This window comes from Macaca nemestrina, chromosome 12 (assembly GCF_043159975.1).
Source record: "Macaca nemestrina isolate mMacNem1 chromosome 12, mMacNem.hap1, whole genome shotgun sequence".
NCBI classification, from domain to species: Eukaryota; Metazoa; Chordata; class Mammalia; order Primates; family Cercopithecidae; genus Macaca; species Macaca nemestrina.
Window position 1 is genome coordinate 131637932 of NC_092136.1, and position 27001 is coordinate 131664932.

Here is a 27001-nt window from a genome sequence, read left to right on the forward strand (position 1 = left end):
GCAGTGGTGGGTTCTTCTCTGCTTACTACCCTCCCAGCCACACACCCCACCCTGAAAAACAAACTCCTTTTCCTCCTTCTAACCCAGAGTTAAACAGAATGACTTTGGACTTTACAGTTCTTCCATAATAGATTCAGGACTCCCCCTGTTTAACTGATTTGTAGCCAGGGAGGCTGTTCCTCCCCTAATTCCTTGCATCACTGCCTCGCCCTTTATGGAGTGCTTTGCTGAGGTGACTGTGGTTGAAGATATCTGGCCAGTTATCTGCATGATAGAAAAAGACAAATGGCTTTCTCCCTCATTGATTTATTTATTTCGACACATACCAGTCCAGAAAAGGATTTAAGCAGGGAAAATCGTATGGATTTTGTCCCCAGGAAAACCTTTTGGTAAAGCAATTTTGATTAACTTGTTTGTTCAGTAATTGTTTACTGAGCACCTACTGTGTGCGGGGCAACTCTCTGAGGTACTAGAGATCTGTGAGTGAACAAAGCAGACCAAAGCCCTGGCCTCCCAGTGCTTGTATGCTAGTGGGAGGGAGAGAAAATCAGCCCATGGATAAAGAAGCCTTGTAATATGTTTTATAGTAATTGCTTTAGGGTAAGAGGCAAAGAGATGATCAGGCATGTGTTTGAGGGATTGTAGTCTTAAATAGAGTGGGTAGAATGGATTCATGAAGGAGATACCTCATAAAAGGGGGGCAGACATTTGGATAGCTCTGCAGGAGTACTCCTGGCAGGGTTCACAGTGACTACAAAGGCATGGCATCAGGACCCAGCCGGCACGCTCAAGGAGCATCAACATAGCTACATGGCAACAGAACCTATTTAAAACCTTCCATGTCTGCACTAGACTCTAAGCTTCATGAGGGCAGGAAGCATGCCTATCCTTGCTCACTGCTGTGTGCACCAATATTTAGCACCAATTTGCCTCTCAGATTATACGCAGTCAATACATATTTGTTTAAAAAATAAGTGAATACAATAAACATGAGTTTATAGTTTGAGTACTTGAGCAAGCATGCCGGAAAGACACAAGTTTCGAGTGAGAAATGGCAGTCCCTTAATTAGTGATTTCAAAGAATGACAAGTTCAGGCCAGTGTCGGGGGTAGCTTATGGCTGAGGCAGAGGGGAAGGCCCATGACAGGAAGAGGCCAAGTAGGTGACGGCGCAGGTGTCTGAGGACTCATCACAAGGAGCGTTACAGTCACCCCAGGTAATGGCTGAGGCTAGTCACAAGTCGGGCTGTGAGCCAAGTGTCAAAGCCCTCAATGAATCTTGAGGGACTCAGGATATCAGTCATTGGCAGAAAAGAAGAGAGGGCGGAGCAACATTGCCAGGTGACAGGAGCTTCAGACCAGCAGGAGCAGGGCTATTCAATCAAAGTGTGAAAGAGAAAAGGTCTTCACCTGAGGAGGATCCTCCACTACGAGGAGGATCATAGCCCCAACCTCTGCATGCCAAAACAAACAACTCAGCAATGTCTTGAGAAAGCTACTGAGGAGGCACTGCCCTCAGGAAACAGCTGGGTTTCAATACATGAAGGCAGTTCAGGGAGCACTCTGCCTGAAGGCTGATGGTCTCAGGGAGCATCTTGCTTATGTTGTGGGTGTTCCAGAGAGCCCAGTGGATGGGTGTGGAAGATGGAGGAGAGTGAGAGATTGGCCAGAAGGGGGAATTATTTTCTACTAGGGGAATGAACAGGCTGGAGAGCCTGATGATGTTGGGGGGGCAGGAAGGGATGCACATGCCTGTGCGCACCCTGGTAATCAGAGATGAGTTGTGTTGATGTTAATCCCACGTGTTCCCAGTGGAAGGTGGTGAAACCTCACCTCACAGATTTCAGCTGCAACCTGTGTCTGTAGCAGGGCAGAAACTCCTTTTCTTCCTGCCCCGAAGGTACAGCGGTGGTAGTAAGTGGGTAGCTGTCCATAGGCCAAGTCTTCCTGTGGTCCAGAGTAAGAAGACCAATCTTCAGGAAGACAGTAAAAGGTCAAGGGGAGAGGTCATGAGATAGTGGGAGTGGAGAAGAGAGAGTGGGGCTTAGAGATATGTTGGGGGCCAAACGGCCAGAACCTGATGCTTGGTCCAATGTGGGATGGGAGTGAGGGTGGAGGACAGGCTGAGAAGGTCTACCAGGTTTCTGGTTTGGCCTCTCTTATTGCCTATTTGAGAGAACTAGGGGTTCTCTGTCCAGCTTTTCTCCTGTGTGGCAATAGGTAGGGTATTATGGACTAGCTGATGTCTGATTTATTTCTGCCTAGTGATCCATGTGGGTTAGCTCTCTTTTCTACAAAAATGATCATAATAACTCCAGACTCATTTTTTTAAGAGAAGAGGGATTTATAAGATTGAACAGAAATGATAGAATAGAGCAGATATATGATAAATAGGCAGAATGAATCATCTTTTATTCAACAGATATTTATTGAGTAGCTAAAGCACGACAGTGTGTACTTAGGTGCTGCAGATTACATGGTGAATTCAGCCTTTGCCTCATCAGGCTGCAGTATGGGAGTGTAGGCAATATTCAATAAATAAATATGCAACTCCATGCCAGGAAGAGATAGTGCCATGGAGGAAAAAAAAAAAAAAGACATGGGTGAAGAAAGCCAGGAGGAGCTGCTTTCATTAGAGAGTGACTTTAGTGCTACGAGAAAGCCGGCTCAACACGGAGCCTAGAGACCCAAGCGAGATGAGACAGCAAGGGGTCGTATGAAGAGAGGGTGTTCCAGGCAGAGGTACCTGCAAATCTGAGGCCATGAGTGGGGAATGCATTTGGTGTGTATGAAGAACAGCAAGAATTGTGATGCTCAGGGAAGTGATGTAGGATGCGGTGACGAGAGCCCCTATAGTCAGTTCATGCATGAACATGAAAACCATGTGCAAAGTTGTGGGACTTTTTCTAATAAAAATACACCAGCACATTTTAAGCAGGAGAGCAAAATAATTTAATAAATGTTTTCTTTTTTACCTTTTTTATTTAAATTTATTTTTATTATACTTTAAGTTCTGGGATACATGTGCAGAACGTGCAGGTTTGTTACATAGGTATACAGGTGCCATGGTGGTTTGCTGCACCCATCAACCCGTCATCTACATTAGGTATTTCTCCTAATGCTCTCCCTCCCCTAGCCCGTCACCCCCTGACAGGCCCTGGTGTGTGATGTTCCCCTCCCGGTGTCCATGTGTTCTCATTGTTCAACTCCCACTTATGAGTGAGAACCTACAGTGTTTGGTGCCGCACTTTCTTTATCCAGTCTATCATTGATGGGCATTTGGGTTGGTTCCAAGTCTTTGTTATTGTGAACAGTTCACAATAACGAAGTGTGCATATGTCTTTATAGTAGAATGATTTATAATCCTTTGAGAATATACCTAGAAATGGGATTGCTGGGTCAAACGGTATTTCTGGTTCTAGATCCCTGAGGAATCGTCACACTATCTTGCACAATGGTTGAACTAATTTACACTCTCACTAACAATGTAGAAGCGTTCCTATTCTCCACATCCTCTATAGCATCTGTTGTTTCCTGACATTTTTATGATTGCTATTCTAACTGCCGCGAGATGGTATCTCATTGTGGTTTTGATTTGCATTCCTCTAATAACCAGTGATGATGAGGTTTTTTTATATGTTTTTTGGCTGCATAAATGTCTTCTTTAGAGAAGTGTCTGTTCATATCCTTCGCCCACTTTTTGATGGGATTGTTTGTTTTTCTTTCTTGTAAATTTGTTTAAGTTGTTTGTAGATTCTGGATATTAGTCCTTAAAGAATTATTTTAACCATGAAGAGAAAGATGGAGGGGAGGGGGAATAAAGATAGCAGTGGCTATACCAATTAGAATACTGTTGATTTCATCCATTAAGAATTGATGATGTCATGGACTGCTGTAGTAAGATTTACAATGATAAGACTATGTTTAATCTAGAATATATTCTGAAACTAAGCTAGAAAGTTCATTGATTGGTTAGATACAGTTTGTGAGAAAGAGCTCGGAATTAAGACTGACTATAAGATTTGTGGCCTGGGCTGCTGGTGTATACTGTACTGGTAATATACTGTTCTTGGCCATCAAGAACTCCAAGAAAAGCAGGCTTGTGGTAGGAAGGACTTTGGTCCTTTAGATGTACAAATGAAAATGTGAGTAGATAGTTGGTTATGCCAGGGAACTAGAAAAATGCATATAGGAATCCTAACCATACAGGTGGTGTTTAGAGCCAAAGGCTGGCTATCCCATATGCAGAGTGAAGGCAGACAACAGCTCTGTGGGCCAGGAACAGTGGCACTCCAATAGTTCAGTGTCAGGAAAAGGATGATCTAGCAAAGACAATTGGGAGATGAGAAGAAAATCTCAAAACCAATTCAAGGAGAATGTTTCATAAAGAGCAGGTGTGATTACAGCACAAGTGTTGTTTGAAAGTCCAGGGAGATGAGGACTGAGATTTGGCAAAATGCACTTATACGCATGAGACATTGGAAAGAAGGGTTCCGATGAAGACAGTAGATAAAAGATTAATTAGAAAGAGGGAGAATGGGTTAAAAAAGTTGAGATAGTAATTAATTTTGCTGAGAAGTTTCACTACAAAGAGAAGCAGAATATGGAGGGTCAGTGGTTGGAGGAGACTGTGAGTTCAGGATTTTTTTCTCTAAAGTCCAATCAGCAGCCTAATATCCCTTGATCCTTTACTGGCTATTATTGCCGTGTAATTACTTGTCTCAGTGTTCTCAGTTGTTCCTCCTCCTCAGATAAAATAGGGGAAAGAGTTAGCCAAGATTGGCCTCTGCTTGCTGAGCAATCTATACATTTTGATCTTCAGCCAAATGACCTCAAAATTTTTATGTGTGACTTTTGGGTGCTCTGGGAATTTGGAACGAAAGTCACTATGTTGCTAAAGCAATTGACTGTGGCTGACACTAGGTGCTTTGTCTGGAAGTGAGACTATCTGCTGCCAGCCCTAATGAGGATTCCACTGGGGATTGATAGTTGTGGCACTTACGGGAAACATTGCTTGGAGTGGGAACCAGCTTATAAGAAGGGGCAGGGGACACAGAATGATTTCTGCTCATCCCCAGTCCCTCCCCAAGGACCAGGGCAGAAGTTCTCAAAGTCTGGCTTTTACTTAACCCTGCATGACCAGATGCTCACCTGAAGCAGGGGCGCATTAATGTATCTTTTTTCAAAAAAGATGCCAGAGCAGGAATCAAGTTAGCCTTTTGAAGCTACCCCTCTGGCCCACACACGAGTGTCCAAGTGAAGTCCCCTCCTTGTCCAGGACAAGCTCTGTAGGGAGTGGAAGTGCAGGGGCAACCGAACGCCACAGTAATGTGGACAAACACTGCCCACGTCGTATTCTTGGGGCTGTAGGGCTCTGGGAAAAATACCTCCACTCTATGTAGGTCCATACCCTGGGAATTCTGTGAACATCCCTGCTGCCTCAGTGCTGTGAATTCTAAATCAAGGGGGCAGAGGAAGCAGGCAGCTTCAGTGTTTATGCTTAAATAATGTTAGGAATGAGGGAGAGCTCACCAACCTGGAAAATGTACCTGCCACCATACCTTGCCCACCTAATCCTGGCTTGCAGGTGACTTCCTGGGTACTCATCCAAAATGCTTTTCTTCAGAGTCTAGCAAACCCATTCTCATTGCCACCATTGCCCTAGAGGCACTGCTTTCTTGGAGAGGGAAAGCTAGTTGATTGATAGGACATTGTGTAAGATGTGGAATAGGAGAGAATAGCTTCCATCCCTCTCTGCACCCGCCTTCTACCCAAAACTCATGGCTCTTGAGAATTTGGGGCAAATTGGAGTGGAGTGACCACAGTGTTTTCCTCCACATCATTCTGCTGTCTTTAGTTTTGCTTCTAGCTGCCCACACTGACCAGCCCCTGTCCTGCTTCTGAGCAGTCACGTTCCTCCATGTGCTGACATGTCTTCTCTCTGCATCACCACAGTTTCCTAGACCTCTTGGTTTGGGTCACTCAGGTGTTGTCATGGCAATGACATCCTCAGTAGAGTAGCACTGCTCATGTTGTCATGGTTATCAGGACCTCTTGATGGGAGCCCCACTTCACTGTTGTCATGTGGAGAGCAGGAAGGAACCCTAGGACCTTCCGGTAAGCCTGGATTCTTAGGCTAGGCACGAGTCATCTGTGCCCGAAAATGAAGGTGGTTATGATTAAGGAAATAGCAGCTGCCTAAAATGGTGAGATTCTAACCACGTGATAAATGAATAACTGAAAGAGGGATCATCATCCTCATCACCGTGATCACCTCCTTCCTACCTCCTCTTCGTCCTCTGCATAGTGTCTGATATTTTTATGGTGGTTTGGCTGTGTTCCACGTACTCTTCTAAGTGTTTTCCATTTGTGAACTTCTCCATTTTCTTGATAGCCTTATGATGTAGTTGTTCTTGCTGTTCTTTTGCAGATGAGGGAACTGAGATGCAGAGCACTCACTTAGACCGCTTGCTCACAGGTGCACCCTAACATGCAATATGGCCAAGACTTAATCAGGCAAGCTGGTTCCAGAGGTTTCACTCTGAACTCATTACCTATTCTGTTTCAATACTAACAAGAAAATTCAAGATGAATCAGTCTAGTTACTGAAGGCGTTGCTAAATTATATCACCTTCTTTTTGGCTAGAATCCATATATATTTTTTACTATTTTTAAGTTTTAAAAGATTTTCGTATGTTCATTTGATTCAAACAACTATCTGCAGTTAGTACGACTATTAACTGTATTTTTACAGAAAAGAAGATCAAAGTTTTGAGAGTTCATAATTCCCCAAGGAAAGTTGACTTCTAAACTGTGTTGGACTAGGTCTGAATGCATGGCAATCTATAGATTCAGAAGCTAGTGTTTTGTCTTGTTCTGCTGCATATCACATCATGTTTTATGGCCCAGAGTCTGGCTATGGGGAGGAAAGTGGTTCAACCATCTAAGATAAATGGTTAGCAGCAGTCACCTCTATGGATAGAAGGACCACATGGCAAGTCTTGGCATGTTCACTCAAGGAGCCATCCACCCTCTTTTGCCCTCATTATTCTATGCCTAAAAATTCCACTGTTACAGTAGCTACTTTATCTGTTGCCATATAGGCAAGAGAGCAGCAACCTTCCTTCCATGGCAACTGCTGTCATAGAATCTGGGCTGCTTTGAGCAAGTCATTTAACCTGTACAGGAGAATCCCAATAGAAGGTTAATTAGCTCTGTGTCTGATATAAATGACAATTAAACACAAATAAGTTACTTAGGAGCTGGGCTGTAAGAAAGTACAGCTTTTAAGAGAGAGGAAGCTGAGGCCTGAGAGTCAATGTATCTTCTCATTCGAGTACAAAGGGATTGATTGGAGGGAGACATGCTGAGTGGGGAACAGCAAAGCTAATAAAGATGATTATAAACAGTAGCAGCAAAGGCTTCTCATTGTTTAAATTATCTGCCAGCACTTTACCTATATCAGCATGTTTAGCTTTAGAGCAACACTGTGAAGTAGGTAATAACAGTATTATTATTATTATCCATATTCAAAAAATAGGGAAAGTGAGGTACAGAAATGTTAGTTAACTTGCTGGAGGTCAAGTCAGAGGTGGAGCTGGGACCTGCACCCAGCTCCTGGACGTGTCTGGCGGCATCGGCAGCTGTCTTTTCTGCATTTGGACTGGGTTCCAGGACCTGGGCCTGGAGCTTAACCAGAGGCATAACGATGAACCTCAGGGCTTCCTTTCTGCTCACCACTCTCTAAGCAGCTGCTCCCAGTGCACTTTGCCCACCCTCTCTGAGCCTTCGCTGTCTCCTCTGTCAAGTTAAGACAGTGATAGGATGTAGAATCTTAGATTGTTGTAAGGATTACGTGAGGTAACTCATGGAAGTGCATGCCCGGGTCTGATATAAAACAAACGCTCAGGATGGGTGTGGTGGTGCACGCCTGTAATTCCAGCACAATGGGGGACTGAGGCAGGAGGCTTACTTGAGTCCAGGAGTTCGAGACCAGCCTAGGCAACATAGTGAGACCCCATCTCTACAAAAAACAATTTTTTTTAATCAGCTGGATGTGGTGATGTGCACCTGCGGTCACAGCTGAGGCGGAAGGATCACTTGAGGCCAGGAGGTCGAGGATGCGGTGAGCTATGAACTCACCATGCCACTCCAGCCTGTGTGATAGAGACACTTGTCTCTAATAATAGCAGTAATAATAATGCTCAATAAGTATCATCAGAGTGGTGACATCACAGGTGGTATACACAGTGAGCATTAGACTTGGTAGTTATTCCTGTCCTCAGCAATGTGTCATCTTAATCTTAAAGATGAACATACTGTTTATAGCACAGAGTAAAGTGCCGGATGTGGCAAGCTAAGATGCAAACATCCATCTTCAAGACCTTTCTGTAATACTCAATTTTCTCTAACGCAGAGTTTGGCCTATACTATTCTTAGATGACCTGTTGGTACAAGGGCTACCATTTTCTTTTGGCAATTTCTGAGTCTCCATGTCCCCTCAAGTGAAATCCATAATGTCTTCTAAGTTTCCAGTGGATTTCAAAGCCTCGTAATTAACGTCCATTTAGTAGCGATAGGGAATGACTGCTTGTTGCTTTCTTAACATCCTTTCTTTTACAGGTAAAAGGATAAATTTACAATTAGCAGCCTCCAATTTGCATAGACGCAGAAGTTTAATTAAGGGAGCAGAAAGTGACTGAAATTTAATTGAAAGTAATACTATGATCTAGGTTTTAATAAACCAAAACATAAATGGATACATTCTTATTTCTATTCTAAAAGGGTACTTTATTCAAAATGTGATAATCCAATCTTAGAATTGAGATATGTTTTTTGTCATCACTGGGTAAGCAACTTCCTAGCCACTTTCCACAAAGTGGATTTTGCTATGAGCTATGAGCTGGATACCAGTCTGCCCAGTGAAGAGCCTCCTTCATTCCTACTTCCATAAAAAAGTAACTTGGGAATAGAGTCAGTGCTGTCCACAGGCCTTGGTAATATCAAGATGCTGCTGTCCTCATTCGATATTTAAACATCAGCTCTGACGCTGTTTTCATGCACTTTTCAAATGAAAGCTCTCCCCTCTGCCTAGCTAATGGACAGCACAGTGGGAGGAGACCCGTCTGCCGCCCTCCCTAGGCAATGTAGCTGCCAAGCGGGTGGAAGCCAGAGCAAGAGAGCCAGGAGGTTCACAGCAGTGTGTCTTTCCAGATCCAAGGGAGACACAAAAGGGAATTAAAAACTTCACGTTGCGTTGTTGTCACTCTACCCGGGTCTTGCTTGGGAGAGCTCTGCAGCTGCAGAGTGCTGAGAAGTCAGCCCTTCAGAGCAATTACAATTCATATTGACTATAAACCTCCCACTGTGCAAGGAAAGGAAGGGAGGTGCTTGCCAAGCGCTCAGAGGGGCGACTGGAAGTTATTTTACCATCTGATGATATATACCACGTTGGCAAACATTAGGGGAAAAGAGAAGGAGGAGAGAAAGCAAAGAGTTTGTGGAGAAGCTGACAACTGATCATCCGGCATTCATGAAAGGAACTGGGACCCAGGCGCACTGGTGTCGCCCACCTGTCACTGCTGCAAGTGGCTTGTCTATGGTCTACACTTGGGCGAGGAAAGCTTTTAACCTGATGTCCCAGCTCACGCACAACTAGAGGAGAGGGCAGGGAACACAAGGAAGTGAAGAGCACTTTGGTCAGAACACTTGGTTTGCCTCTTTGCTCTGCCAATTACTAAGTGGATGAATCTTAACAAACCAATTAACCTCTCTTAACCTTTGTTACCTCATCTGTAAAATAGGATCAGAATATGAAGATTAGCAACAATACATCGGAGGTGCTTTGTAAACATGAACACATTATGCACATTGTCCTTTATTAAAAGTTTTGTATTAATTATGCATATTCTTTTGGGCAGTGCCGAGAAAATAAAAAAGGCAGAGAGGAGAGGTGTGAACCCACCACAGAGCAATCTTCTAAGATAAAGGTGTTTTTACATTTTTGCAACACAAACTCAAAAAGCAAAAAATGTAAGCGGTGTTTATGACCATTGTTATAATAACAGCAATTATCATTTGTTCTCATTATCGTTTGCTAAGTCTTGCATTTATTTACACAGCACAATTAATCTGAAAGTTCACCTAACCATTTCACAAATGCTACGGTGGAATGGAGTCCAAGGAAGTGAACAGAGTTGAACGTTAGGACACAGCTGGGCAGTGCAGGAATTAAAAGGTAAATCACCAGGCAAAAGGAACAACGAGATTGATGCCAGTTTTAGAATGGGGCCAGATTGGCACAGGGGCTCACGCCTGTAATCCCAGCATTTTGGGAGGCCAAGGTGGGCAGATCACTTGAGGTCAGTAGTTCAAGACCAGCCTGGCCAACATGGTGAAACCCTGTCTCTGCTAAAAATGCAAAATAAAATTAGCCAGGTGTAGTAGTACACACCTGTAATTCCAGCTACTTGGGAGGTTGAGGGAGGAGGATCACTTGAACCCAGGAGGCAGAGGTTGTGGTGAGCCGAGACCATGCCACTGTACTCCAGCCAGGATGAAAAAGCAAGACTCCGTCTTAAAAAAATAAATAAAAATAAAAAAAGAATGGGGCCAGAATATTTGACTTCCAAAGGATTTAAGTATCTCAAAGCCAGTGTTGACTCTTATTGTCTCATTTCATGACACCAGCGATCGGCAGATAAAGGCAGGTGGGTTTACGAATAGCTCGTGAGCTCACAATGAATTTTATATTTTAAGTGGTTGAAAAAAATTATAGAAGAATCATATTTCGTGGCTTGTGCAAGTTATTTGAAATTAAAATGTCATTGTCTCTAAATAAAGTTTTATCAGAACACAGCCATGCCCATTTGTTTATGGCTGCTTTTGTCTTACGATGTCAGAGTTGAGTAGTTGCAACTAGATTGTAGGTATAGGTTGGCAAAGCCTGAGATATTTATCATCTGGTCCTTTAGAGAAGTATGCCAATCCCTGCACTGCATGAAGATGGACTCCTGAAGGTTCTCAACACTGTTATTAAAATTCTTATTTTATTCCGTACTCCCTTTTTGGTGCCTTTTCTCAGCACTCTGTGAAGTAGCAATGATGATAGCTCTCATATCCATTCCAAACGATGCCCACTTCTCTGTCTTCCAAGAGTGGCCCCTGCCACCCTCCAGGGGTCCTCCCTGTCTTGTAGATGTTGTGCTCCACTTGACAGCTATGGCTCACCTTATTTTCAACCTCAGCTACAACAAGACACTTTCTTGCCTCGCCCCTGACTAGTCATCTCTGCCTCCATCTTCATTATGCAAACAATTCTATACTCTGCCCACTTGGGCTTTTTTGGAGTCACTCTTTTCTGGGGTTAACAAAAATCTGATTCTTGCCCTGGATCTTTGGTTATGCTCACTGGTCTGCTGTTGGTTCTGGTTCTACCTATGAGGAAGTTTGTTTTTGGATAGTGGCACTGGTTGGTTTGTTTCTGTAGCACACAGCATTCTGTGGCAGCATCTGAGTCCGTCTTCACTACTACTGCCTTAGAGGGGGCCATCATCTTCCCAGGAGGAGCGCAGTTGCATCAATCAGCACCTTAAACCAAAATGTATCATTGCATACTCCTTACCTCTGCTGGTTTCAAACCCATATTTTATCATCACCAACTCTTCTCCCTGCCTCTTCACCCTCTCTCCCTGTTTTCTGTCTGGAATCTCTGTAGCAAAAGTTTATTTGTGAAGCAGAGGTGGCATGCCTTAAGTTGACCAGAAGATCATGGTCAAATGAGCCCTACCCAATTTACTACATTTCTTTTGAATTCCTTAGGTATCTCCTAAGGACCTCTCAGAATCCTGTAATTACAATTTCATAATTTCAAAAATACTTTACATGTTATAATAATAATGATTTCAACAATAAAAGGGACCACTCTGTCATAGAGATTTCTTTTCTATTTAGATGGACTCTGAAATCTTGTCACTTCAAAAGTGAACCTCAATTTTTACATCAAAAAATTACTAGTTATTGTTAACTGTTAGAAGTATGTGTCATTTATATTCTGCATAACTCTGATACTTTTAAAAATGTGTAATATGTGTTTGTGACAATCTTATAGTCATAAACTGAGCCTTTAGAAATAGATTTTCAATGTTAGATTCCAGTAAGATATGTTTTAGCTGAAACAGATATTTAATTAAATCAGGACAGGCCTTTGGTGAACCAGCAGGCAACATGCCTGCCTGTATTAATGTGGTTCTCCCTTTGCTGTGATGCAGAGAGCTCCATATGATTTGAAGACTCTGTTGTAGCAGCAGTCTGATTCATGACATTCCCTAGTTGTCAATGGGATGAATTCTGGAATGAAGCCCAGATTCTAAAGTCAACCCACATGGGTTTTCTAATGCAGGGGGAGTCATCTCTGCTTTCATCTTCATTAAATACCATTAGAATCATCTTCCGACCCCTCAAGGAGATGAGAAATGTTGGAGCCTCCAATGATGCATCAATAGGAAGCAAGGTGGGTTATCAAACCCCCATCAGGCTTTAAGTGTTCACTGTGTGTGGGTGTGGGTGTGTGTGTGTGTGTGTATGCGTGTATGTGTCCAATCATCACGCATCTCCTGCCTCCAGAATGTTCTTCCTCTTGTGTTGTAAACTGGATTGAAAGGTGGTCACATTTCAGAATAAGCAGATGCCTAGAATGTAGTACTTTTGGTAGCACTAAAATAGGAGAAACAAAACTATCAAAAGGAAATTCTATTTCTTTCCTACTTTTCTTTTTCTTCCTCTCCCTATGTAGCACTAACTCATTTGCCCTGCAAAAAGTCCCTCGGGCGTTTATCAATTAGCTGAGGTAATCCAGGCTGAGCCACATGGGGCTCAGAGACCACCCCACCATAAGCATCGACATCTGACAGGGTGGATTTTCCAAGATAGTTCCACACTATTCTATATGGGCCTGTTTAGTATCCCATTATTAGTGTTTTTAAAAGTGAACCCCCTGGGAAAATTTTCAACTGATTAATAATCACCTCTGCATATGCAGTCTATTTGAACAATATGGTGTTTTTGACAATTATCAGAACTACTTAGTATACCCTCAGGAAGTAGTCAGTGATCTGCCATTGCTGTGAACCTTTCTGGAATACATGTCATCGAAATGTCTTCGATCTGGTTTAAAAAGTCAGCCCTCAGTTTTTTGACAGGCACACACACAGACACACACACATATAATAAAATTGTATAACTTGCTTAATTCATGATAGTTTGAGCCAAATGGCTGTTCACAAAATAAAGCCTATGCTTGAAAATGATTTTGTTGTCATTAAAGGCATGAAAAAGTATCATTAGCCAACTTTTCTGGAGCATTTATTCTTTACCAAGCCTGAGTAAAGTGCTCTACATCTGTGATCACATTTAATCTTCATAATGAGGTAAGTATCATTGTAATCTTCATTTTACAGATAAGAACTTTGAAGCTCAGAGAGGTTCGGTGATTTTTCCAAAGTTATATAGTAATAACTTTTGTGGCAATTTTTTATTAGTTCGTATCGTATCTATAGAAACTAATTTTACTTAGAAGGGAAACAGCACTGGGGAAAGATAATAGACTTGGAATCAAACAGACCTGTGTTTCCATCTGCTTCACATTTGTCAGCCACTTCTCCAATTGTAAATCGGGAGGAATATATACCTCTAAAAGTGGGACCGCATAACTATTCCACATCCACTGTAGGCATAATGGAGCACTAGTAATCAACAGCAGCCATGATTACTAGTGTTATTAGGATGAGAAGATGGGGAGAGAATTACCTATACTTGAATCAACAGGGATGGACAGAGCAATGAAAAGGTTTTGAATCAAAATCAGAGTCAGGGAAACCACAGCACTGCTATAGAAAGACAGAGCAAGCCAGACTGAAGAGGGCTGTGCTAGTGCTCAGAAGTGTCCGAGAATTCTTTGCGCCACTCTCCTCCGCGGCAGTCTAATCCCCCGGCCTGGAGAATGGCTGCCCTTACTGACTCCCTCCGAAAGAAGGAAGGAGTAAGGTGGAAGCAAGGCCGTGTGATGTCCAAGGCCAGGTTACAGAAGGCCACAGAGCTTCTGCTGGTTTTTCCTGGGGACACCACATAGTGAGACCTTCAAGAGAGGGGAGACCAGGGACCCAGATCCCCAGGCCCAGCTGTCAAGAGTCTGGAAGTACAGCAACCTTAGAGGACCCCAGTCCCCCATGATCTGGCCTGCAACCTCATGGAAGGCCCTGATGTGATCTGCTGGTTGAGCTCATTCCACTCCAGATTCATGAGTAGAAAACTAAGATGGCCATTGTTGGTGAAAGCCCCTGTTTTGGAGCTGTTTGCTCCTCAGCAGTAAACGTCCAGAGCATGGGTCCATCATCCTGTGTCCGAAATTGGCGAGTTCTTGGTCTCACTGACTTCAAGAATGAAGCCGCGGACCCTCGCGGTGAGTGTTACAGTTCTTAAAGATGGTGTGTTCTGAGTTTGTTCCTTCAGACGTTCAGATGTGTCTGGAGCTTCTTCCTTCTGGCGGGTTCGTGGTCTCACTCTCAGGAGTGAAGCTGCAGACCTTCCTGGGGAGTGTTACAGCTCTTAAAGGCAGCGCGTCTGGAGTTGTTTGTTCTTCCCGATGGGTTCGTGGTCTCACTGGCTTCAGAAGTGAAGCTGCAGACCTTCTCGGTGAGTGTTACAGCTCATAACAGCAGCATGGACCCAAAGAGTGAACAGCGCAAGATTTATTACAAAAAGCGAAAGAATAAAGCTCCCAAAATGTGGAAGGTGACCACAGCGAGTTGTCTCCACTGGCTCGGGCAGCCTGCTTTTATTCTCTTATCTGGCCCCACCCACATCCTGCTGATTGGTCCATTTTACAGAGAGTTGATTGGTCCACTTTACAGAGAGCTGATTGATCCATTTTGACAGAGTGCTGATTGGTGCACTTACAATCCTTGAGCTAGAAGCAGAGTCACAGAGTGCTAGTCCTCCAAGTCTCCACTAGGTTAGCTAGATACAGAGTACTAATTGGTGTATTCACAAACCCTGAGCTAGACACAGAGTGCTGATTGGTGTATTTACAAACCCTGAGCTAGACACAGAGTGCCGATTGGTGCATTTACAATTCTTGAGCTAGACACAGAGTCACAGAGTGCTAGTCCTCCAAGTCTTCACTAGGTTAGCTAGATACAGAGTGCTGATTGGTGCACATACGATCCTTCTCCGGCTAGATATAAAAGTTCTCCAAGTCCCCATCCAGTTCAGGAGCCCAGCTGGCTTCACCAGGGCAGGAGATGGAGCTGCCGCCTAGTCCCGAGCTGCGCCTGCGCTCCTCAGCCCTTGGGCTGTCCATGGGACCAGGTACCACGGAGTGGGGGTCCGTGCCCCTCCGGGAGGCTCAGGTCTCACAGGAGCCCACTGCAGGGGGAGGAGCTCAGACATGGTGGGCTGCAGGTCCCGAGCCCTGCCCCGCGGGGAGGCAGCTAAGGCCGGGCCAGAACTTGAGTGTGGCCCCCGCAGGCTGGCACTGCTGGGGGACTTGGGGCAACCTCCACAGCTGCTGACCTGGGTGCTAAGCCCCTCACTGCCCTGGGCCGGAGGTGCCGGCTGGCCGCTCCATGTGCGGGCCCACCAAGCATGCACCCGCACTCACCAGAACTCACACTGGCCTGAGAGTGCAGTCCCGGTTCCGCCCGCGCCTCTCCCTCCACACCTCCCCGCAGGCAGAGGGAGGAAGCTCCAGCCTCAGCCAGCCCAGAGAGGGGCTCCCACCGTGCCGTGGCGGGCCAAAGGGCTCCTCAAGCACTGCCAGAGTGGAAGCCGAGGCGGGAGGCCAAGGAGGCACTGAGAGTGAGGGGTGCTAGCACATTGTCACCTCCCAATCGGAAGAAATGCCAGTCGCTCACTTAGATGTACTATTGTCTTTTGCTCCACACCTCAGCTTCCCTGTCCCTCTGCACTTCCTTCCTTCGGTCAAGACAAGGTGGACTTCGGTCTTGGCTACATGAGGGCCTTTCCAGTGCCCTCAGTTTGCGATCTGACCTCAAGGTTTTTGTTTCAGATCTCAGTATGTCACGGTGATCCCAAAGTTTCTGTCAGATTCAGGTAGCTCCAGAATCACAGAGCCCTGAAATTTTGTCTTGATAATTAGCTCTTTACTCTCTCTGCCTTTGGGCCACTGGCCCCATCAAAATGGCGGAAAGTTAAAGAAGCCCGTCCTGTGAAGAGGTCTACTTTTTCAGCCCATTGGTGGACATTCTCACTCCCTGACAAAGCTGCATTTAGTCTCAGCATCTCAGGCTGAGGACTACAGTGTGGAGACGGAGGTGGGGTGGGTCCCAGTGCTACTCCCTCTCTCTGGAACCCACAGGCAGAGGCCTCAAGCCAACTGCCCTTCCCTATAAATCAGAAACAGGACAAGTAGAAGCTTGGACGTCTTCGTCTCTCTATAGCCAGAGGAAATCTGGGCACGCAGAGAGATTTGGAGTTTCATCCTCCCATCTCAGCCAGTCCCAGGCCTCGCCTGTGAGGAAATTCGCTGAACCCTTTCAACAGGCTTGAATTCTGTCGGCAGCCCAACCATCCCCTTGTTTACTGTTGAAATAATTACTACTTTGCCATAATATTAGCTCTGAGCCGTGACTCCATTACCATTATCACCGGAATATTACCCATTTATTATCTCCCAGCAACCCTGGAAGATGAATACTGGGCTTCAGAGACCAATTGTTTTACAGCAGACAGGATCTTGGTGTGCATTGTTTAATGAGGTAAACTACATTACAGCCAGCATTAATTTGGCTGCAGTGCACTCCACTAAATCACTCTTAACCTGGAAATCTGCCACTTTTTGATGTGCCCTTAATCGGCGAGGATGGGAGACATCCTTTGAGAAGAGGCTGGAGCTGAGGGGAGAGGAGAGGAAAGGTTAAAGGTGAGCGCCCGGCCCAGAGATGTGTGCTTAAGAGGAGGGAGGACTGTGGAGTTCAGGACCAAGGGAGGCAGCAGGAGGAAGCAGGCAGAGGGCATGCATCCTCTGTTCTGCTGGTCCCAAATGCCTGGGAAGATGCAAAGGTGATATGATGGCTGAAAATAATCCACATTCCTCCCCTTTCTAAGCTCAGGAGTTATGAATCCACAGAATCCATTTTCTGACCACATTTGGCTTTTCTCTTCTATTTGGCATCTTCAGAATGACCACATCAACCCACAACAGACAGAAGACAGAAGACAGAACAAGACAATGAGATTGTCTTTTGGCATGAGATTGTCTTTCAGGATGAGAGGCAGGGCAGCCTCCCAGAGCTCCGGCCATTTGCTGAGCTCAAGGAGCCTGCGTGTGGACTCCCGGAGCTCATTGCCTTAGGTGAAATGCAGCTGGAGACACACCAAGAAACAGAGGGGCAGATGAAAGGAGTTTCTGCATAAAGCCTCCCTTGTCACTTACATTCTTGCCGTAAGCTGCATAAAGTCACCTGAGGACTTTGTTAAAGTGCAGATTCTAATTCAGCAGGTCTGGGATAGGGCTGAAAAGTCTTCATCTCTAAGTGGCTCCCAGGGGATGCTGATGTTGCAGGTCCACAGCCAAAGGAGCCTTGTTTCTCTAAGAAATGTCTGCACTGCCTTGTTCAAGATCATGCTCCATGCAGTCTAATAAAACAGCAGCATAGTTACCATTTTTGAGGTGGGCAAACAGAAATGAATTCCTTTTGTTCCATCAAATGCTGACAACTTCTATATAGGTCCTGCGGTGAATGAAGCACAAAAACTTCTCAGAAAGGATATCCCAGATACAATAGACAGCAGAGACACTGCTGTAGGTTGGTGCCTTCAGATTTTTAGGGCAGAGAACATTGTAGTCCTAAATTGTCCTAAGAAATTACTTTTATATTACCAATTGAGAAAGAATCAAAAGGGCTTGAACTTTGGACTCTTGGAATCCAATCCAATGTTTTTCTGTAAAGAGAAATAAATATATTTTCTGCTATGCCACTGGTGAGTTTCCCAAAATTATTTGTTTTCCTGATGTTGAAAACTTTCTCTCTGCACAGCCTAAATGAATGTAAAACTTAAGCAATCATCCCATAAACCTAGCCCAGGTGATTGTGGTTGAAATTTTAAAAATTGTTTATTAGAAAATTCCAGAGTTTCTTCTTTAAAAACTAAGGTGGGGCTGTTATGTTTCTCAAAGTCTCTTTCAGTTTACCCTGTGTTCATCTTCCCAAGCACCACCATCACTGCTTTTTACTGAGAGAGACAGAAAAAAAGTCTTTGTGATTTAATATGTAATCTCAAGAATAGCAGAACTTGACTGATGGTATAAATTGGGGATGTCTTTTACTGCACATCTTCCCTCCCAAAACTTTTTATTGTACCCATCTTGAAAACTTATAATGAATATTTTTTATCTCCAGCCATACATATGAAGTGTAAGGGGTGTGTGTGCATGTCTGGATGTGTGGTGTGTTTCATCCTCTATAAGAGTAGCATAACAATAGTAATTCTTTTCAAATGTTATCATAATTAAAGAAAAGGGATATCATTAATTTATTTTCATATTGTCTACAAAACTGTTCCACTAGTGTTTAGATTACATTTATCTGGTTTGGGAGCATTATGCCTCTCCTAGTTCATTTGTCCATCTATTCATCCATCCATCCATCCATCCATCCATCATCCAACCATCCATCCATCCATCCATCCATCATCCATCCATCCATCCATCCATTCATCCATCCATCCATTCATCCATTCATCCATCCATCCAACCATCCATCCATCCATCCATCCATTATCCATTCATTCCTCCATCCATCCATCCGTCCGTCCATCCATCCATCCATCCACAAACATTTGCTTAGCATCTATTAGGTTCTGGTAAAGCTGGAAAAAACAGTAAAAATTAGAAAAGTAAATACAAATGAGACGTGGTTTCTGTCTTTGGGGATTTCATAATTTATCAGGAGAGACAAATATAAATAACCTTTGTGATACCATTTGGTGGCGCATTTTAGTCCTTCTCTTCTTTCCTCAACTCTATAAGCAGTTTTTTTTTTAAAGAAATAATCTCTAATTCTTTTCATTGAATCATAGATAAAAGAAGGAGTGGGATCTAGCAGAAAGCTAAGAATATAAACAGGGTCTAATTTTGAAATGGTGATTCTAACAGTTTTCTTGAGTGAGTCTCCAATACAACTACAACTCCAGTTCTTTCTCCAATTTTAGTAGGGTCTCCAGTTTTAAAACTGGGCATTACTAACTTGACTCTTCCATCTCAGGAATGTTTTCACATATTCCAGTGAGAGACTGTCCTGTTGCAAACATGAGTGGAGCCCTCAGCTTAGCTCTCTTAGCTCTAGAGAGCAGCTGTTCGCTGGAGACTACACATTTGCCAGAAGAATAACATCCTGTTGAAGACACTTTGCCACTGGCTTTTTCAAGCACCCAAAAATGGAAGACTTAACTGAAAGAAATGTGTTCAAAAGAACTTGAGAGATTAGGGGGTGAAATTAGATAGAGAAAACATTCTAAACACGATGAGATATGTCATCAGTAAAATGCGTTTTGGCATAACCAAGTTGTGAATTGAAACAGTTACAGAAATATTGCGGCTGGGGAAATCCCAAGTGTTTCTACAGTTGAACCTCCCTGATTAGAAAATCCCAAATCAGAAATTTTCCAAAATCCAAAACTTTTTAAGCACTGACATGGTATCACAAATGGAAAATTCCACACCTGACTTCATGTAACAGGTCACAGTCAAAATGCAGCCAAAACTTTGTTTCACACAAAAAATTATTTAAAATACTGTCTAAAATTACCTTTAGGCTATGTGTATAAAGTATATATGAAAGGTAAGTGAATTTTATGTTTAGACTTGGGACCATCCCCAAGATATCCCATTATGTATACACAGATATTCCAAAATTTCAAAAAATCCAAAATCTGAAACTCTACTGGTCCAAAGCATTTCACTTAAGAGATGCTCATCCTGTATTAGATAAATTAAGAAATTTGCTTTATGTAAACTTTAATATATGTATTTCATATATAATACATTTATATATAGTGTTTTTCCCTTTTGGCATATAACGGCTATTTTATTTGGTTGATAATCATGTGATTGGTGCTCTGAGATCAATTTAACCATTTTTACTGAATAGTTACCATGTGTTGGACACAATGCTATACAATTAAATTTAATATTATTTAGTCCTCATGCCCTCTTAGCAATACAATTCAGTGATGTCTAGTTACATGAGCCAAATCAACTAATGGGATATTTTCACTGTTGAGCAGGGACGTACAATCAGAGTAATTCTAAGTCATAAACACAAACAGCATCCTTTTGGTAACTGGCTCTGTCCAGGCATGTTCACCTCTTGCCATGACCTCTTGCATGTGTCTCTGTAACATGAAGCTGATAATGAATTGTTCCCTACTCCTAATACTAAAAATATCTGTGATATAGATGTAAAACTTAGTTAAAAGCTATAATGAAAGTGCACAATTATTTTGCATGTTTGTATACAAGCCTCATATCCACAAGTGCACTTGGATGCACCCTCCAGTCCTGCTCCCTGATTTCTAGTCCATTCATCAAGCCCAATTGCCCATACACACTAGAATTCTCTGTTAAGAAGCAGCATTTGGGAGGAAAATGTAAACTAGCCTTTGTTGTGATGGTCGCAGTATGTGTGTGCTGTGTTTTCTCTGCCTCTGAGGCAAATTACTGTGAGTAAAACCCATATTATGCTATCAGATGGAATCCTAGCCTTTGCTCAATTGTACTTTGCAATGGCACAATAGATTGTGGTCGTTTGATACCATCTCCTTTGGTTATTTTCCTCATGTTTGTTTGTCTCTCAGCTAATCGGAAGAATTCAAGAGCCTTGAGTAGATCTCTCAGTCCTTAGCCTCAGATCAACTAGTGGAGCCTTCCCCATCCTGGGTAACCCTCTGGAAGTCAAGTTGTCTTGATTTGCATTATCATCTTTATTTATCTGCTCTCCAGAGGATCCCCATCTTAACAATTAAAGTACATACAAGAAAATGACTGAGGATTTCCTTTTGGCTTCCCTGGAAATAGAGGATCAAGCTGAGTAAATTCTCCAAGCTTCTCAATTTGTGAAGAAAAAATGTTACATTTAGAGGGAAAAAGGGGGGTCTTGACTAGTTAAAAAAAAGTGGTGCGTGGGGACAGGGTGCAAGTGGGAGAAAGAAAGAATAGCAAAGAAAAGAAGAGGTGTCATTTGAGCGTCTCGCTGGTTTTTCTTCTATCCTGGTTATCAAAAGGGCAAAGAAATTCCACTTCCCTTTCCCTTCCCTCAGGTGCCCTCAGGCCTGCGCAGCCTGGGCTGGGTTTGCGTGGCTTTCACATGGCCTGAGCAGCCACCCTGTTTGAAAGTAAAGCAAGAGCAGCCACAAAGTGTCTGAGATTCATGAGATCGCTCCACAAATTAAAACCTTTTATCAGCCTCTAAGAGCTGTGCAAACTAATTAGACTTTGGCCAAACTTTGCCAATGACTCCCTCGAGGTATTATTATAAAATTTTGAGCTTGGAAATGCGTCCCCATTCTGTCAACATCAGGTTGTTTCAGCTACAGAAATCGAGCTCCGGCTCATTTTAGCTTCCATGATGTGCTTTGCATAAACCGTGGCATTTTGCACTGGTGTGGCAGGGAGGAGAGCAGCACAGCTGTATTTGAAAACACGTAGGGATGTTTCCCAGCAATAGGACTTGAGACACAGGGACTGAGTTTCAAGAAAAACCCATTTTTGCCCCTCAATTTTAAGAAGACACTGCAGAGTTCTTAGCTTAAGATGTAAGGGTGAGTACTCAACATCCAGGTCTAACAGCTTCTCATTTAGGGAGGACATACCGCGTCCCTTCTCAATGTTTCTGGCTCTTCATATGCAGATGAACAGCTCTTACTAACAAATCGCTGCCCGAATGTTTGGTCATGTTTTGAAGCAAAGTCTGGGAGAGCTTGGTAAGAAGTCAGTAAACTTTGATTTGTCTCAGAGGATTTAGGTTCATAAATAGCAAGGGTGCAGACTCCATGTGACTCAACGAATTTTTGAATATGTCAGTCAAAAAATATTTATCAAACATATATAGGCTCTTTGGCATTATTAGAGGTATGTAGGGGCATCGACAGTGCCACGTATGCCAGTGGAGCCGTTCGTACTCTTGCTGTGAATAATTCTGTGCGGGGCTGGCCTGGGAGTACAGAATCCCTCCGCAGCAGACGTGTCCTTCCACACGCTCAGAGCCCCGGGACACAGCGGACATTGAAGGGGAACAGAGAAGTAGAGAGTTTCCCTCATCCTTAGCCCACGACTGGAGAAGGGGGCCAGGAAATGAGAGGTGGTGTTTGTTTCCTTTGCTGAAAATGGAGTGAGGTGACCTTCCGATGTACCCAAGCACCTTATGACAGTGTGTTTTTACCACTTCCCAAGACTGACCATCTGCCCAACTTTTGGACCAATCCTGGGCCACTGGTGGAGCCAGGAAGCCCGGAGGGTCCTGGAAGGGGAGACTCTTGCCCAGGAGTCTGCAAGAGGGCTATGCAGCTGGCATATTGGCCCACAGAACCCCCAGCCCTGCAGCATGGCTCCGCGCGCTCACAGGCCCAGAGCAGAGGCAGGAGTGGAGGCTGCCAGGGTTTAGACCCTCCTTCACTAAAGGGTCCCCAGGTTCATTTTTGTCTCTGCCATCTGCCATCCTGTCTCACGGGCTCTCATGATGGGCTCATCAGGTTCTTGAATTCTTTCCAGTTGTCACTAATTACACTGCAGATCTGTAAATCATTCCAGGCTGGGGCTGACAGGGAGAGACGGGCCCTCTGCCATGCTGAGCTCGGGGCTTCCTGCCACACCTGCAGCCAGTGGCCCTAAGGCAGCCGCTGATCAGTGCTCAATGTAGAAGGCAGGTGTGGCCAGTCCCTCAGTCACCCATCCCCAGGCTCTAGCCCTGGCTGTGGCCGCATATGCGTGTTCATCCTGGGACCAGGTCTCAGGTAATGCAACCCGGACTGGAAGAATGTAGCCACTGTCTCTGCCTATAGGTTCTTACTGCTCTTGGAATATTAAAGACAGCTGCGAGGAAAGGTGAGCTTATTGCTTCTGGAGTTTGATAAAGTTGGGACAGCGCTTCTCAAACTTAGTTTAATAATACAACAGACTGATTCATCAATTCTGGGATTGGGTCTACCAATCTTCATTTTAAATGTGTACCCCAGGTGATTCTTGGGTGGTGATTCAGTACCCCACTTGAAGAACTACTGTACACTAACTTACACTTTCTCTGGCTCTAGGCTATCATTGACCCTCTTGTTTCTGGATCGGGTGAGAACCTTCTCTTTTCAACCTTGCTATTCCAATAGGGACACAAATGTCTTCTGATCAAAACTACACTAGCTTCTGTGTACACAGGAGCTATTCACAACGCAGGTGCACAAGCCCTATGCCTGTCACTGAGAGAAAGCCTGTGACCTCTGGGTGTTCTGCAGCCAGTGTGGTGGGTCGAGAGGGAGCCCCCAGTTCCCCCAGCCCACAGGCTCACTGCACAGATTGCTGGCTAATGGGGCGGAGCTAGCTGAAGTGCCTTCTATTAATGGAGCAGAATATAAACAGAATAAAGCCTTCATTTCCCAGGCTGTGGTTTCATTATTAATATACTTTACAGTTCACAGGTTGTACGTTTGCGCCCGTGTTTTCTCAGCTGGTGTAATCTGCGGCTCCGAGTGAGAACAGTCATAAAATTTTCATTTCCAGTTGAATGTGCGTCCAATTCGCCGTGAAATGTTCTATCTGTCGTGAATATTAAGCGCACTGAAGCAATGGCTGCTGGATTAGGCAGAGAGGTTCCCCGGCCCCTCCCAGGCCTGGCAGAGGACAGAGGTTTGCTGGGGCATGGGTGGAACTTCGACAGGGAAGCTGCATGGTGTCAAGTCTGTTTTCTTGTGGCCGCCTCCTGGAGCTTTGGTGGAAGAGAAGGAACCTACTGTCCAGGCCGGGAAGAGGTCAGAAATAACGGAGACTCTGCACCTCGGGGCCAATAAAAAGCAATCAGACAGAAGGTGAAAAGGCACAGGAAGTTCAAGTGCAGAGTAGAGAAGTGGAGGGCCAGGTAATGCCAGGGCAGAGGTGAGGAGGGAGGGGATTGCAGAGGAGAGGGCAGGCCTGAGGGGAGCGTGCAGCGGGGAGGCTGGCTGTCAGGCATAATATTAGAAAGAGCAAGCAGAGCATTTTATGCACAGTGCCTTTTTAGACACATCAATAAAGCTCTGAGGAGAGAGCACGGTGGAGGAGGTGCAGGGAAAGGCTGGGAGTGACAGCAATTAGAGAACCTTTCTGTCGGATGGCCTGCAGCGCTGGTGCGGGGCAGAGTATCATGGGGACTCTGTCCCAAGAACAGATGTTTCCCACTGCCGGCTGTCCTGCAGTAGATGTTATTTTTCTCCCAGCACTGACTTAGTCTCCCTTCCTCTCATGCCACTACCTGTGCTCAGCCATGCCAGCTGGCTCCTCCCTCCAAACCCTTCCTCTTCTCTTTCTTTTTTTTCTTTTTTTTTTTTTTTTTTTGAGACGGAGTCTCACTCTGTCGCCCAGGCTGGAGTGCAGTGGCCGGATCTCGGCTCACTGCAAGCTCTACCTCCCGGGTTTACGCCATTCTCCTGCCTCAGCCTCCCGCAGCCAGGACTACAGGCGCCCGCCACCACGCCCGGCTAGTTTTTTTGTATTTTTTTTTAATAGAGACGGGGTTTCACTGTGTTCGCCAGGATGGTCTCGATCTCCTGACCTCGTGATCCGCCCGTCTCGTCCTCCCAAGGAGTTGCAGCATTGTGCCAGTTTCAGGGTTGAAACTCCTCGGTTGTTTCCAGAGTGTGCAGAGAGACTAGGGGAGCCAACGCCAGTAGGGGTAGAAAGCCTGCAGGATTCTGATCTTCTCTACTCATCCCAGCTGCTGCGTCAGGATCTTTTCTCCGTAGGGGCCACGTGCCCCTGTCCTATGGGGGATTGATGAGCGAGCTGCCCTAGGCTAAAGGAGCATGAGAAGCAAATAGGAAGACTGAGCAGAGAAAGAGGAGTCTCCTTGCCTTGGGCCCACAACCTCCTTAGCAACGGTGAGTGGAACTGTCTGTGCGCTGCAGGAGAATCCCAGGAAGACACCCACTTTGCCTTCCCAGAGCTAACATGCTGATTCAGGCAAAGGGGCCTTTGCACACCTCCCACACAGGCGGGACTCCTCCCACACAGGCGGGACTCCTCCCACACAGGCGAGACTCCTCCCACACCGGCGGGACTCCTCCCACACAGGCGGGACTCCTCCCACACAGGCGAGACTCCTCCCACACCGGCGGGACTCCTCCCACACAGGCGGGACTCCTCCCACACAGGCGGGACTCCTCCCACACAGGCGAGACTCCTCCCACACCGGCGGGACTCCTCCCACACCGGCGGGACTCCTCCCACACAGGCGGGACTCCTCCAAGCCTGCCCGGTGGCCCGGGAGGGTGTGACTGCCTGTGCACGTGTGTGTGTCTCCATCGACACAATCGCACAGTGAAAGTCAAACAGTTCGTTCTACATCTCTTGGCTATTTACAGTTAGAGCTCCCAACAGCCCAATGAAACAGCAATGGTGATTTTCCTCCTTTATAGGTGAGGAGCACCGCACAGCCACAGATTAAGCGATTCTGCCGAGGTCGCAGAGCTGAACTCCCAGAGGAGGCAGAACAAAACCCCTTTATTCTGATCTGGAGCCATGTGCACTCTCCCCCTCCTCCAATTATTGATAGTTGACTCCCTCTCTGGTTTCCAATTGTTTTGCTTTGGATAATATTCAAATAATTTTGTGTTTCTGAAACGCACACCTGCTGGGAGGAGTGAGTTGAGAGGAAGAAGCTGAAAAATGAGCTGGGCTGAGGTATTAAAGTGGTAGAAGAAGAATAATTTACCAAGTGACAACCTAAACACATGTAGTTATAGCCCAGGAAGGCATTGTCTGTTTCCTACGTCGGCCGTCCTTTCACATGCCAGCCACATACCGACTCACCTTCATTGTGAGCGGATGCCTTGAGAACAAAGCTTAGCATCCAGCATGATGCCTACAGCAGGCAAGAGCCCGGCCACCCTCTCTAGCCCCAGACTCATTCCCCGCCCTTGCTCACCACTGTCCTGCATCTTCCCAGGGTGGACTCCAGACATTTAAGCTTTGCAGATACTGTTCCCTCTGCTGAGAAAACCACTCCATCCTCCTCCCCTCCCCAAACCTGGTGCCCACCCTCACAGCCTTCCAGAGGCAGCAGACAGGCTGCCTCCTTGGGAAACCTCCCTGGGCACCAGTTTTCACCCCCAAAGTGCAGCCCCCGTTCTGGGCTCCCCATAAACTTGACACGTACACACCTCAGGCTCATCACTGGTCGCCCTGTGGTTTACCGTCTCCGTGTGTGTCCAGCTCACAGAAGAGACAGGAAGGCTGTCACAGACCCTAGAACGTCCATCCTTGAACACATACTCAGGGCCTGGGCATTGGAATTATACAAATTTGGGTTTTAAGCCCAGTGTTGCCATTTAGTTGTTTTGAGGCTCCTGATGAATCGCATAACCGGCTTAGGCCTCTGTTTTTACATCTCAAAAATGGGGACCCTAACTTCATCAGAGGCAGGTTATAAGCAATCAATCAGTGAGGAAATATATGTATGTGTGTGTGTATATATATATATATACACGCTATAGAACTTAGACACTTTTGCTTCCCTTCTCTTTAATAGATGTCTCTTCTCTCCAATAAGTGTTTATTGGGTGAATACATGAATATGAAAAAAATATATAAGTGCAAAATTGTTTGATTCAGACTCAAGCTGTGCTGAGGATTCAGAAGGAAAACATCATCAAAAGGAAGTGTGGCCAGGCTCTTCGAGCAGGAGGTGGGCCGCGGAGGGATCCGAGCAGGGGGTGGGCCGTGGAGGGATCCGAGCGGGGGGGGG

At 45.1% G+C, this 27001-nt stretch overlaps 1 protein-coding gene and 1 long non-coding RNA gene across 16 annotated transcripts in view; both read left to right on the forward strand.

Annotated features, from left to right (window-relative positions):
* LOC105476177 (neurotrimin) overlaps positions 1 to 27001 on the forward strand; it is a 1408523-nt gene that overhangs the window by 1293759 nt on the left and 87763 nt on the right. The window lies entirely within an intron of this gene.
* LOC105476176 (uncharacterized) lies at positions 1698 to 26938 on the forward strand. 3 transcript variants are annotated; one of them, XR_011611283.1, is made up of 3 exons: positions 1698 to 12510; positions 13324 to 13426; positions 20874 to 26938. It is a non-coding gene; the product is annotated as an uncharacterized lncRNA (long non-coding RNA). The 3 variants fall into 3 exon arrangements; XR_011611282.1 differs by lacking the exon at positions 20874 to 26938 and adding an exon at positions 17197 to 19276; XR_011611284.1 differs by lacking the exon at positions 20874 to 26938 and adding an exon at positions 14565 to 14577.